At 34.4% G+C, this 12,486-nt stretch overlaps 1 protein-coding gene across 10 annotated transcripts in view; it reads left to right on the plus strand.

Moving 5' to 3' along the window:
* PPFIBP1 (PPFIA binding protein 1) overlaps positions 1-12,486 on the plus strand; it is a 238,084-nt gene that overhangs the window by 71,773 nt on the left and 153,825 nt on the right. For all 10 annotated transcript variants that reach the window (XM_001363771.4, XM_016425613.2, XM_056797652.1 and 7 more), the window contains one exon: positions 3,961-4,044. The gene's annotated coding sequence lies outside the window, so the exon portion shown is untranslated. The remainder of the gene's footprint in view (positions 1-3,960; positions 4,045-12,486) is intronic.

Raw genomic sequence — 12,486 nt, forward strand, 5'->3', positions numbered from 1 at the left:
CTAGTGTTATCTGAGTTATTATGCCAGCTTTAAAAAAAAACAGGGAATTTTGCTTATGATTATTCTGTTATTTTGTTTTTCTTGTCTTACTGGGAAAGCTAACATCTCTAGCATTATATTCCTTACTTTATTTCCGACCTGAATTGAAAGGCAATGTTTATTCACATTATATAGCATTTTGGCTCTGAGTTTTAGGTAGATACCATGTTAAGGAAAAGTCTCTATATTACCATGTTTTCTAGTATTTAAAAATGTAAATAGATGTTAAAGCTTATCAAAACCTTTTTACATCTATTGATACAATGTGATTTTTAATGCTTTTGATACAGTATATTATTGTGATAGTTTTCCTATTATCAAACCAACTCTGTATTCTTGGGAAAATATCTTATCTGGTCCTGATGTATAAGCTTGAGATATTGCTACAGCTTCTCTGTTATAAGATATGTAGGGAAATATGCACCTCTGGTGTGAGGGTTTGTTTAGCCCTTTTCAGGGCTACTCATCCATCTTTGGTGTCTACCTGTCACCCAAGTCTTACCTGTAGCTCCAGGAAGCTGTAGTAGTCACACTGGTAAAATTGACTCAGCAGATGGGCTAAATCAGATTGAGGGAAACTGACAGGTCTTAGACCTATAACTTAGGGTGATGTCTATCCCAAGACTTCCCTAAGCAGAATAGGCAGATAAGAATAATTCATTCCAGTGCCCATCAGTGTGACTGAAGTAAGCACTGTAGAGTGCCTTGAGCTTGGTCAGATGGCAAAGATGCCAAGGCTATCGCCGCATCCTGTGCCCTTGCCAGTCATCCTGACTTTTGTATTGCCACTGGGCTTGGATGATTCTGGGAGGCAGTAAGACTGTGTAACTCTGACTCACTTAAATCCAAATCATGTGCAAGTCATCACTCACTAATGTCATTGGTCCTCTGAAAATGAAGGTCGAATGATAACAATAATAGTTTTGAAACTATGACTGTGTAGCATCCCAAGCATATTCACATCTATGAAATATAGATGACTGTATTACTACTGTGTCTCCAAGCATAAGGTTATACCAATGAGGCTTGTGAATGTAACCTTGAACTGGAGACACAGTAGTGTCTTGAACTGGAGACTGAGACTGAGATTTCCTATCTTTAAGCCAGGAAGTCTCTGCCAAACCCCAAATAGGTCTTCACAATTGATATTTATCAAGTGATAATTTCCTTTTTAAATGAACTATGAATGTTTGCTATTTTAAAGATCCCAGAAAGTTAGTGTGTGTGTTTGATTGAGACTCTGACTTTCATTTTGATTCACTGAAACATAGAATCTTAGAGTTAAAATTGACCTCAGAAGTTATTTTTGACCATTAAAAAAATCATTTTTGTAAGTTACTTGCATATGTTTTATGTATCCTGCTCTAATGTGCAGAATTGTACTTAAGTAGTTACTTTAAAGCTATAAAAACTCTAGGGTTTTATTTTTGCATGAAATATTAATACACCTCACAGTGGTAAAAGGTATACTGGAGTTTGAAGTGAATATAGGAGAAAAATTATTATTAAAACATTTGTTTCTGAAGGTGAAGTTTAGAAGCAGATATTCTGTCTTCGAAGGTTTTCCTTGAAATTGGTAATTTGAGGTCATAGGGTAGAAAAGAGTTTTATTCATTATTAAATGAATAAAAATAGTACAAAAATTATTGTACAGTAACATTTAATGACACAAATGAAAGCTATCCATTTATGATTATATTTGTCATTAGACTGAGATTTTCTGTTAAGAATATTTTTTTTTTGGTTTGGTCTTCTTAATGGTTTCCCTTTCAACAAAAATGTTTTCTTCTTTTTAAACAAAACATGTCATTATGCAGGCTTGTCAGTGGTTTGCTGTTTGGTGGCTAGTATTTATAGCATGAGGCCATTTCAGAGGAAGCTACTCAAGTCACTTGCTTTTTTCCAAAGCTATAAAACAAAGAATATCTTTGACTGACTTAAATAAGGCTTCTGATAGAGAAACAAAAAAAAATAATGATCCCTCTGTGTTTATAAATGTTTCATGTATTCAGCTGCTAGGTGGGTCAAATAATTGGAACACTAGGCTGATTGGGAGAACTGAGGAAATTGAATTTTTCCTTTTAAACTGAAATAAATATAGTGAATTACTAAGGAGCAAGTTCAAGTGAAAACTTCATGTTTCTCATTTCATGTTCCTTGAGCACTTACTATACTGCCCTTTTGTTTAAGTCATATAGAAATTGGGCATACTTTTCTTCTCTTAAACATTACCAAGGAGAGAATTATGTCAGCCTAGGATGATGTCCATTTGAAATACAAACTCTCTTGTAAAATCTGAGACCGTGAGCAGAGTAGACCATCTGAGTTTTGTCCCAGTGTAGAAAATTTAGCATGTGTCTTCTTAGAGCATACTAACTTTCCTGCTTTCCTAGGTGTCAAAGGCCTTTCAGTATGATCCATGAATAACCCCATTCTATCTTATTCTCATCTTCTGTAAAGGTAAATTAAATTTTGTCTCATAATCATAGAGAAGTTCTGGTGTCTAGATTTTCTCTATTTAATAACATAAAAAATTCCATTTCTTCCTATACAAATCTTAATTTGCTGCAATATTCTATAGCTCATCATATTGGGTACCTTACTGTTTCAGATCTAACTTCAATAACTGTTAATCTCAAAGCTGTGATCAGACTTGTTCCCCAGAAAAACAAACTTTCCATAGTCTTTCAAATATTGAAAACAAAAAAACAAACAAAAAAGAACTAAGCAAAACCAACTTATTGTACCACCATTGCTAAACTGTAGTCCCGAGTCTTTATTAAGAGGAAGGTGTGTGTAATGATCTGAGATTGATCATTAAAATTAACCAGTTACTTTATATTTTTAGTTCCATTTTTATGTGTATTCTTATAATCAGGAATTTTGTTCCCTGTGTTTTGCTTATTTTAGTCAGCATCAGTTCACACAAGACTTCCTATGGTTCTCTAAGTACCTCATTATTCTCTTAAGGTTCAATAGTATTTCTGAAGTTTTTTAAAAACTTCTTCTAAGAAAGAATTACAAAAAGTTCCTAACACCTTAATACTAATAAGCTTTTTGAATTGCTTTGCTATAGGAATTAAACAGTTAATCAACAATAAGTCTATATTAAGTGTCAAGAATTCAAAGACAAAAGTGATTAGTCCCTGACTTTAAGAAGAGCTCCTAAAAGTGATATAAAGAAGAGAGAAGGGCAGCAAAGACAACTATCTTTGTAACAGTATTCTCTGTAGTCAGTCCTATAAATTTGGAAAACATAAATATATGTATAAATATACAATTTGGAAAAGACATATAAAATGTAATAATTACATAATTTTATCTTTTGAGGTATGGAATATAATGAGACATGGGAAAATTTTTTCTCAGAAATAGGATATATCATACTTTAAGTGTGATGGACATTATTGCATATTGGTTTTCTCATTTTAAGAAAAATCCCCATTTGGATTTTGGAGTGAAATACATAAGATATACCCAGAGTAATTATTCCTCATTGTTTCCATATTTCACCTATATAGTCAGAATTCTTGCATTTTATCTTACATGAATTTATATGGTTTACTGAATGCTTTCCTTAAAGTGGTTGTGAGACTGATAGTACAAGCATGAGACAGAGGATTTCTCTCTCATCATGGAGATTAAAAGTGTCAAATATTTCAAATCCAGTTCTGCCTCAGAATTTAGGCTTTTTTAAAAAATTAAATACTACAGGAGTAGAGTGGAAATTTGTAGAGAAAGAAGAACAGAAGTTGGCTGTCATCTCCATGTTTTTCTGTTTGTACTACTTCTCATTGTTGTTTCAGAATTCTTTATTAGCATATGTTACATGAATCCAAAATTTCTTTTTTTTAATTTGTAAATGAAATACGCTATATATTTTAATCAATAACATTTTTCTCTGTTGTGTTCCTTCCTCAGCTCATTGTAAAGAGTTTATGGATTAACTGAATAAGTATATGCAAGATCCAGAGAGTCCTGAGTTTTGAAGTCCTTTTTTGGAATGTAAGTAGTCTCCATTCTCAAATCAGTTTCATTCCTGGAATCCTTTAAAAGTGTAGTCATATTTTTGATTGCTTTGAATACCATTTGCATCTTTAAGGTGTAGGAAATAATACTACGTTCTCTATTCCAGATGTAGATTGATTCTGGTCTTGGATAATTTCCCCTCTGCTGCCCTCAGATATATGCATTTTAATTTGGACCCTCTTATGATACATACTTAATAATAGCATTAACTTTTTATGTACAGCATAAGTCTCTGGGAATTTAATTAATAAAGTAACTTTTCCCTCTCCCACTTTTTCTTCTTGCTTTTTAAATCTTATTCAGTATTATGGCTATTTAACACTTATTAAAAGCTTATACTTTGGGGAATCTTTTAGCTGGAAAAAAATAATCATTAATTGCCCCAAAGTACAGAATATTCTAGGCACATTACTCTACTTAAAGTATTTAACCTTATGGGTATTACAAACCATTTTAACACTTGAAAATATTTGTTCTTTTGGCCATATAAATCTTTATTGAATGTCTACTATGTGAGATGAATACTTTAGTACTACAATAATTAAAAAAAAGGCATAACTTTCCCTCAAGGAATTTTACAGCTTAAGAGAAGGAATAGGCATGTATACAAATGCCTATAATACAAAATAGAATATGACAAATTCTTTGAGCATACAAAAAATATGCTACAGACATCTTGTTGGGAATCAAAGGGGCCATTAAAAAAATCCTTCTGCCTTAGAATCAATATTGTGTATTTGTTCCAAGGTAGAATAGTGGTAAAGACTAAGCAATAAGGGGTTAAGTGACTTACCCAGGGTCACACAGTGTCTGAGATCAGATTTGCACCCAGGCCCTCCCATCTCTAGACCTGGTTCTCAATCCACTGAGCTACCTTGCTGCCCTCCAAAGGAGCCTTCTTGCAGGTTCTGGCATTTTAACTAACTTAATATGTATGAAGTTCAAAAATTGTGTTTGTTGCTCCTATATTTAACAGGCACCTTGAATATTAACATTAGACTATGATGAGTTTATTTCCAAAACAATATTTGGAATTCATGAGCTACAAATATGGTACATTGGCTATAGAGCTGGCCTTGGAATCAAAAATATGGGCTGAATGACTGAACAAATTGTGGTATATGATGGTGATGGAATACTATTGTGCTATAAGGAATGATGAACAGGATGATTTCAGAAAGAGCTAGAAAGACTATGTGAATTGATGCAGAATAAAATAAGCAGAACCAGGAAAGCATTATACACACCGTGGAATGGTCAACTGTGATAGACTTTGCTACTAATAGGAATTCACTGATCCAGAACAATTCTGAGGGATTTAAGAAAAAGAATGCCATCTATCTTTGGAGAAGAATTATTGAAATAAGAATGTAGATGGAAGCATGCAATTTATCACTTGTTTATTTAGGTATATGTTTTAGGGGTTTGGTTTCATAAGATTATTCACTTACAAAAATGAATGATGTAGAAAAACATTTTGTGTGATAATACATGTATAACCCAGATTGAAATGCTTGTCAACTCTTCTGCTTGTCCTTACTTTGTTATTTTTTTTCCTAAAAGCCACTTTTCTTCAGATTTCTGCTATGCTCCTGACTCTTCTTTTGCTATTTATTAGTGGAATGCTGAAGAACTGCATTCTTTTGTAATTATTTCAACTAGCTTCCTAGAAAGAAGTCTAATAGTTGTCAAGATTAATGCAGTTATATAAAAGAATTGTTCAGTTTTTAATCACTTATGAATACTATTATTCAATTCAATAACTATTGATGTGCCTGGTATATATCAGGATACAAAGATGACAAAAATAAAATAAAAACCTCAAGTGATCCTTGACTTCAAAGAATCATAAAATGGTAACAATATCAAAATTGTGTGTTTTAAGTTATTCATCAATTAAATTAGTTGTTTTAGTTGGTCTTTTTTTGTGACCCCATTTGGAACTTTCTTGCAGAAATAAGATAAGGAAATTGGGGCAAACCGGGGTAAGTGACTTCCCCAGGATCACACACCTAGGAAGTACCTGAGGCCAAATTTGAAAAGGAAATGAGTCTTCCTGACTTAAACAACCAGCACTCTAGCCATTGCCTCTGAAAGAGGGATATGTTTCATGTTCATAGAAGGGCAGAAATTGGGCATTTGGTCACTTTAGAAATTATTTAGTCTCCTTATTTAAAAGGGGAGAAAATGGAGAGGCCTAAGTAGATTAAGTATAATCCAGAATTATATAGCTAGATTATTTGTATTAGCTCTCATCCTAAATATAAATGAAGTTAAAATACTTAATTTGTTTGTCCCAGTTAATTTAGTTTATGCTACTTTTTTGTTGCTCCCTGATATTTATAGTGTGGATTGTTAACTAACATTTTAGTTAATGTCTGATTAATTTAAGCAGCTGTATGTGATATATTTAATGGGTATTGACCAAAGCATAGGACCAACTTTTTGTGTTGATGATTTTTGTATGAAAGGATAATTTTAGTTCATTTACCATTTTAAATATTTTTGTTTTTGAAGTAGTAAACCAAAATCTTTTTTTGGATAGTTCCAAAAGTCTAATGATGGGATATTATGGATTCCATGTAATTAAATGTACTTTTTGTCTTGAAGTGAATTTGGTTCCCTTCTACTTTCTCCTTATAGTAAAAAAAAAGTGAGAGATAAATAACAGAGGTAATGAAATGTTAACATATTAAACTAAATGGTAAAATGTGACTGTGCTTTGTTATCCCTTAGACAAAGTATAGAGTTTTCCAGATAAAAATTAAGAGAAAAATGTCTGGCTGTTGAGAATAAGACTATGGAGAGGAGCCCAAGCACCTATTTAACTGAAATGTAGTATCGGGCACTTTGATAAGAACAAGGCTATAATTACTTTAAGTTTTTTCCCCCTTAGAACCTCCAGGAACTGATGCTGATTGAAATCAGTAGAACCAAGAGAACATTATACACAGAAAGTGAAACCCTGTGGAACAATCCAATGTAATGGATTTTGCTACTACAAGACAATCCCAAGGGACTTATGAGAAAGAGTGCTCTCCTCATGGAGAGAAATGTAAAGATTAAAATGGATAATTTGATACTACAAGTATTATTTTAATACTATTTGTTAAAAATCGACAGAGCAAAAAGGGAAAATTAAACGCCAGAGAAAGGGCCAGCTACACCTAGCCCCACACTGCTACCACCAGCCAGAGCCTCTGGGAGAGAAAGAGTGTGGGTTAGCAAAATAGAAACTCAAAATGTAAGGAGACACACAATCAGGAAAAGGAAAAGGGGATTGTGGGAAATGTAGTCTCTAGGTTTCATGATTCTAAATCAATACAGAAAGAATTCTGGGAGTAGAAACACAGAAGTAAAACAAATGACTTATCATTTGTTTATATGGATATATGATTGGGGGTTTTCGTTTTAAAAGATTGCTCTATTGCAAAAATAAATAATATGGAAATAGGTATAAGTGGTAACATTTGTATAAACCCAGTAGAAGTGCTTATTGAATCTGGGAGGGGGGAGGAAAGAGAGGAGGGAAAGAAAATGAATTATGTAAACATGGGAAAATATTTTTTTTTGTTTTTTTTTTGTTTTTAATTTTATTTGTTCATTTCCATGCATTTTTAATTAAAGACAAAGATCATTTTCTTTTCCTCCCTCCCACCCCCCGTGGCCGACGCGTGATTCCACTGGTATCATATGTGTTCTTGACTTGAACCCATTGCCATGTTGTTAGTATTTGCATCAGAGTGTTCGCTCCGAGTCTTTCCTCTGTCATGTCCCCTCAGCCATTGTAGTCAGGCAGTTGCTTTTCCTCGGTGTTTCTATTCCCTCAGTTTGTCCTCTGCTTTTGGATAGTGTTTTTTTTCTCCTTGATCCCTGCAGATTGTGCAGGGACATTACACCACCACTAATGGAGAAGTCCATTATATTCGATTATACCACAGCGTGTCCGTCTCTGTGTACAATGTTCTCCTGGTTCTGCTCCTCTCGCTCTGCATCACTTCCTGGAGGTTGTTCCAGTTCACATGGAAATCCTCCACTTTATTATTCCTTTGAGCACAATAGTATTCCATCACCAGCATATACCACAATTTGTTCAGCCATTCCCCAATTGATGGGCATCCCCTCATTTTCCAATTTTTGGCCACCACAAAGAGCGCAGCTATGAATATTTTTGTACAAGTCTTTTTGTCCATTATCTCTTTGGGGTACAGACCCAGCAGTGCTATGGCTGGATCAAAGGGTAGACATTCTTTTATCGCCCTTTGTGCATAGGGGGAAAATATTTTTTAAATAAAATTTTTTTAAAAGTGCCCCCCTAAAATCCTTGACCTTCTGTCTTAGAATTGATACTAAGTAAGCACCTAGCTGCCCCAGTGCTATAAGTTTTGCAAAATTGTTTCTTGATTCTATTTCATTTGATCCTCACAAAAACCTTATGTGATAGGTACAATTTTACTCTGTTCTGAAGACGAGGAAACTGAGAATGAGAGAGGCTAAGTAATTTGTCTGGCATCCTACAGCTATAAGTGATCAAGCAGAATATGGATTTGAGTTCTTGTTACTACTAGTGCAGTGTTCTCTCATCCATTCCACTTGATTGCCTCATTAGAGGCTCTAAAAATAACTGGAGTTCAAGTCATAGGCACTAATGGAACTTCAAGTTCAAGTACCATGGACTTAGTCAAGTCATACTTCTTTAATGCAAGGGCTTTGAAAGCCATTTCTCAGCCTCCTTACGGTTTTGATTTAATGTTTTTTATCTGTTGAATTTTGACCCCCAGCAAGAACATTATTTTTTAAACCCCTACCTTTTGTCTTAGAATAGATACTAGGTATAGGTTCCAATGCAGAAGAGTTGGAACTTCAAGGACTAGGAAATTGGGGCTAAGTGATTTTCCCACGGTCACACAGCCAAGGAAATGTCTAAGGCCAAATTTGAACCCAGGACTTCTTGTCTCTAGATCCACTTGTTAATCTACTGAGCCACTTAGTTGCCCCTCCCCAAGAGCATTGTTGAGAATATTGCCGTCATTCTGGTTCTACTAAGGTCATTACTTGAATCTTGAAAGACTTCATGTCAGAAATGCATGCTCTTCTATTTAAGTTCATTTTGCTGATTTGAATGTGCTAATGCGTATTTCTAACTTGATTGAGCTTGGCTTAAGAGATATTTTAAAATCCTTTGTTATCCTTTTATGATTTTAATTACTTGTTAATTATCAGTTATGGAATGAATAAAGTGTTTACTATGTGCAAAACACTATTAAATGCTAGAGATCCAAATAGAAATTCAAGACAGTCTGCTTTTAAGGAGTTCACAAGATGGGGGGAATAGAAAATCTGAGTTTTCAACTTCAAGTCAGATAAAAAGGCCACTTGGTCTTTAGGTATCAAAGGCAAAGCAGATATTAATACATATATTTTTTAAAACCCTTATAATTCTAGAAGGACAAAGACTCAACACTGAGATTATGTGACTTTCCCAGGGTTACACAGCTAGGAAATGTTTGAGGCTAAATTTGAACCCAGGATCTCCCATCTATAGGCCTGGCACTCTACCTAATTGTTCCTACAGAGATTATTAAAAAACAAACACCTTGCCTTCCATCTTAGAATCAATACTCTGTATTGGTTCCAAGGCAGAAGACCAGGGGAAGGTTAGAAAATTGGGAGTTAATTGAGTTGTCCAGAGTCACTCAGAAAGTATCTGAGGTCATATTTGAAGTCAAGACATCCCATCTCTAGGTCTGGTTCTCAAGCTATTTAGTTGCCTCCCCCACAAGTCATTTTTCAAACACTATTTCTAGTGGTCTTTATATTGTTCAGTGAATTTTTGTAAAAAAATTTCCATGTGGCCAATTATGCCTTTTAAAGAGTTCTTCTCTTCATTGAATTTGTGTATATCTTTTTCCATTTGGCCTAGTCTGTTTTAAGTTATTATTTTTTTGTACCTACTTTACCAAGCTATTGCCTCTTTTTTAATGATTTTCCTATATCATTCTTATTTCTTTTTCCAATTTTTTCTACCTCTCATATTTGATTTTAAAAATCTTTTTTCATCTTCTTTAGTAATTCTTTCTGGACTTGAGTCCAAGTCAGATTTTTCTTGGAGGGTTTGGATACAGCCATTATTTCTTTGATGTCTTCTTCTGGGTTTATGTTTTGGTCTTCCCTAATTGAGGGTGGAGGTTTTTTTTTCTCATTTTCTAGCCCCCTTATTGTCTTTTAAGTAAAAACTGTTATAGTACCATTCTTGTGGTAAAGAAGGTAGTGTCCCAAACATTAGGGGTTTTTTTTGAAGCACATCTCTGGGGATCTATACGTTTCCCAATTTTCTAAGGTGGTGTGTAAGGAGAGGTGTGCTTAATATTCTTCTGGCTTATGCTCTGGTCTGTGAGCAAACACAAGCACTCTTTTCTGCCCTGGAACTGTGACCAAAGTCCCCAAAAAGACCATTGTAACTAACCTCCTTTTGACCAGTTGCCTGACTTCTTTACCGTTTCTGGCTAAGAACTCTGGATGCCTTAGCTGCTGATTTATCTACCCCAAGGCACTTGATTTGCCAAAGTGGAACATGCCTTGACTGTTAGTCAGGCTCCACTCCCATCAAGGGTGCAACAAATCCTTCCTGACAACCTTCTAAATTGTCTTGGTCTGAAAAACTATTTTGCTTTTATGAAAACTTCACAAAAACACAACACTGCAGAGCAACTCTATGTGCAGCTATCAAACATTGATGTGAGGTGGATATGGAGAGATGGTGAACATATGGGCACAGTGTGGAAGAGCAAACAGACTGATGTTACAATCACTGAGCCAGTCAGCACCCAGGATATAGAACACAGCGCTGTGGTTGGTTGCCTTTCATTCCTTTAACTTATAGTGTGCCATTTACAATCTCACATCTGTAAATTTGTATAAGCAGTAGTGGCATACTGCTTTTCCATTGTGTACAGTATGGTATTCATCTGCAAAATCCCATGATATAGTGAAATCTCCACAGTACAGAAGTTTATATATATATATATATAAAACCCATGATATAGTTAAGCCACAATAAGTGAACCGTGCTATAGGGAGGGACAACTGTACCACAATTTGTTCAGCCATTCCCTAATTGAGGGACACCCCCTCATTTTCCAATTTTGGGCCACTATATTTTTCTATATGTGTTTTTCATTATTATCTCTTTGGGGTACAAACCCAGCAATGGTATTGTTGAATCAAAGGGCATGTAGTCTTTTTTTTTTAATTTAGAATATTTTTCCGTAGTTACATGATTCATGATTCCTGCATTCCTCCCCTTTCCCCTCCCAGAGCTGATAAGAATTTCCCTGGGTTATATGTGTATCACTCTTCAAAGCCTATTTCCATGTTATTCATATTTGCAGTAGAGTGATTCTTTAAACATAAAAATCCTAATCATATCAATATTGAACTACATTATATGCTTTTTCTGTGTTTCTGTTCCCACAGTTCTTTCTCTGGCTGTGGATAGCTTCTTTCTCATAAGTTCCTCAAGACTGTCCTGGATCATTGCATTGCTGCTAGTAGAAAAGTCTATTATATTTGATTGTTCCATAATGTATCAGTCTCTGTGTACAGTGTTCTCCTGGTTCTACTCTTTTCAATCTGCATCAATTCCTGTAGGTCATTCCAGTTCACATGGAATTCCTCCAGTTCATTATTCCTTTCAGAACAATAATATTCTATCACTACCATATACCACAATTTATTTAGGCATTTCCCAATCGATGAACACCCCTTCATTTTCCAATTTTTTTGCCACCACAAAGAGCACCACAATAAATATTTTTGTACAAGTCTTTTTTTCTTATTATCTCTTTGGGGTACAAACCCAATAGCGGTATAGCTGGGCCAAAGGACCTTTGGGCATAATTTCAAATTGCCTTCCAGAATGATTGGATCAAATCACAACTCCACCAGCAATGCATTAGAATTCTAATTTTGCCACATCCCCTCCAACATTTATAATTTTCCTTTCTGGGTGTGAGGTGGTATCTCAGAGTTGTTTTGATTTGCATTTTTCTAATCAGGGGGGATTTAGAACAGTTTTTGATGTGATTATTGGTAGTTTTTATATCTTCATCTGAAAACTGCCTATTCATTTCCTTTAACCATTTGTCAATTAGGGAATGACTTGATTTTTTTTTTTTTGGTAAAATTGACTTAATTCCTTATATATTTGGGAAATTAAACCTTTGTCAGAGTTTTGTTATGAAGATTTTTTTCCCAGTTTGTTGCTTTGCTTCTAATTTTTTTTACCTTTTTAATTTAATATAATCAAAATCATTTATTTTGCATTTTGTAATGTTCTCTATCTCTTTGTTGGTCTTAAATTCCTTCTTTTCCCATAGATCTGACAGATATACTATTTTATGTTCACCTAATTTATTT

The sequence above is a fragment of the Monodelphis domestica genome, chromosome 5 (assembly GCF_027887165.1).
Source record: "Monodelphis domestica isolate mMonDom1 chromosome 5, mMonDom1.pri, whole genome shotgun sequence".
NCBI lineage: Eukaryota > Metazoa > Chordata > Mammalia > Didelphimorphia > Didelphidae > Monodelphis > Monodelphis domestica.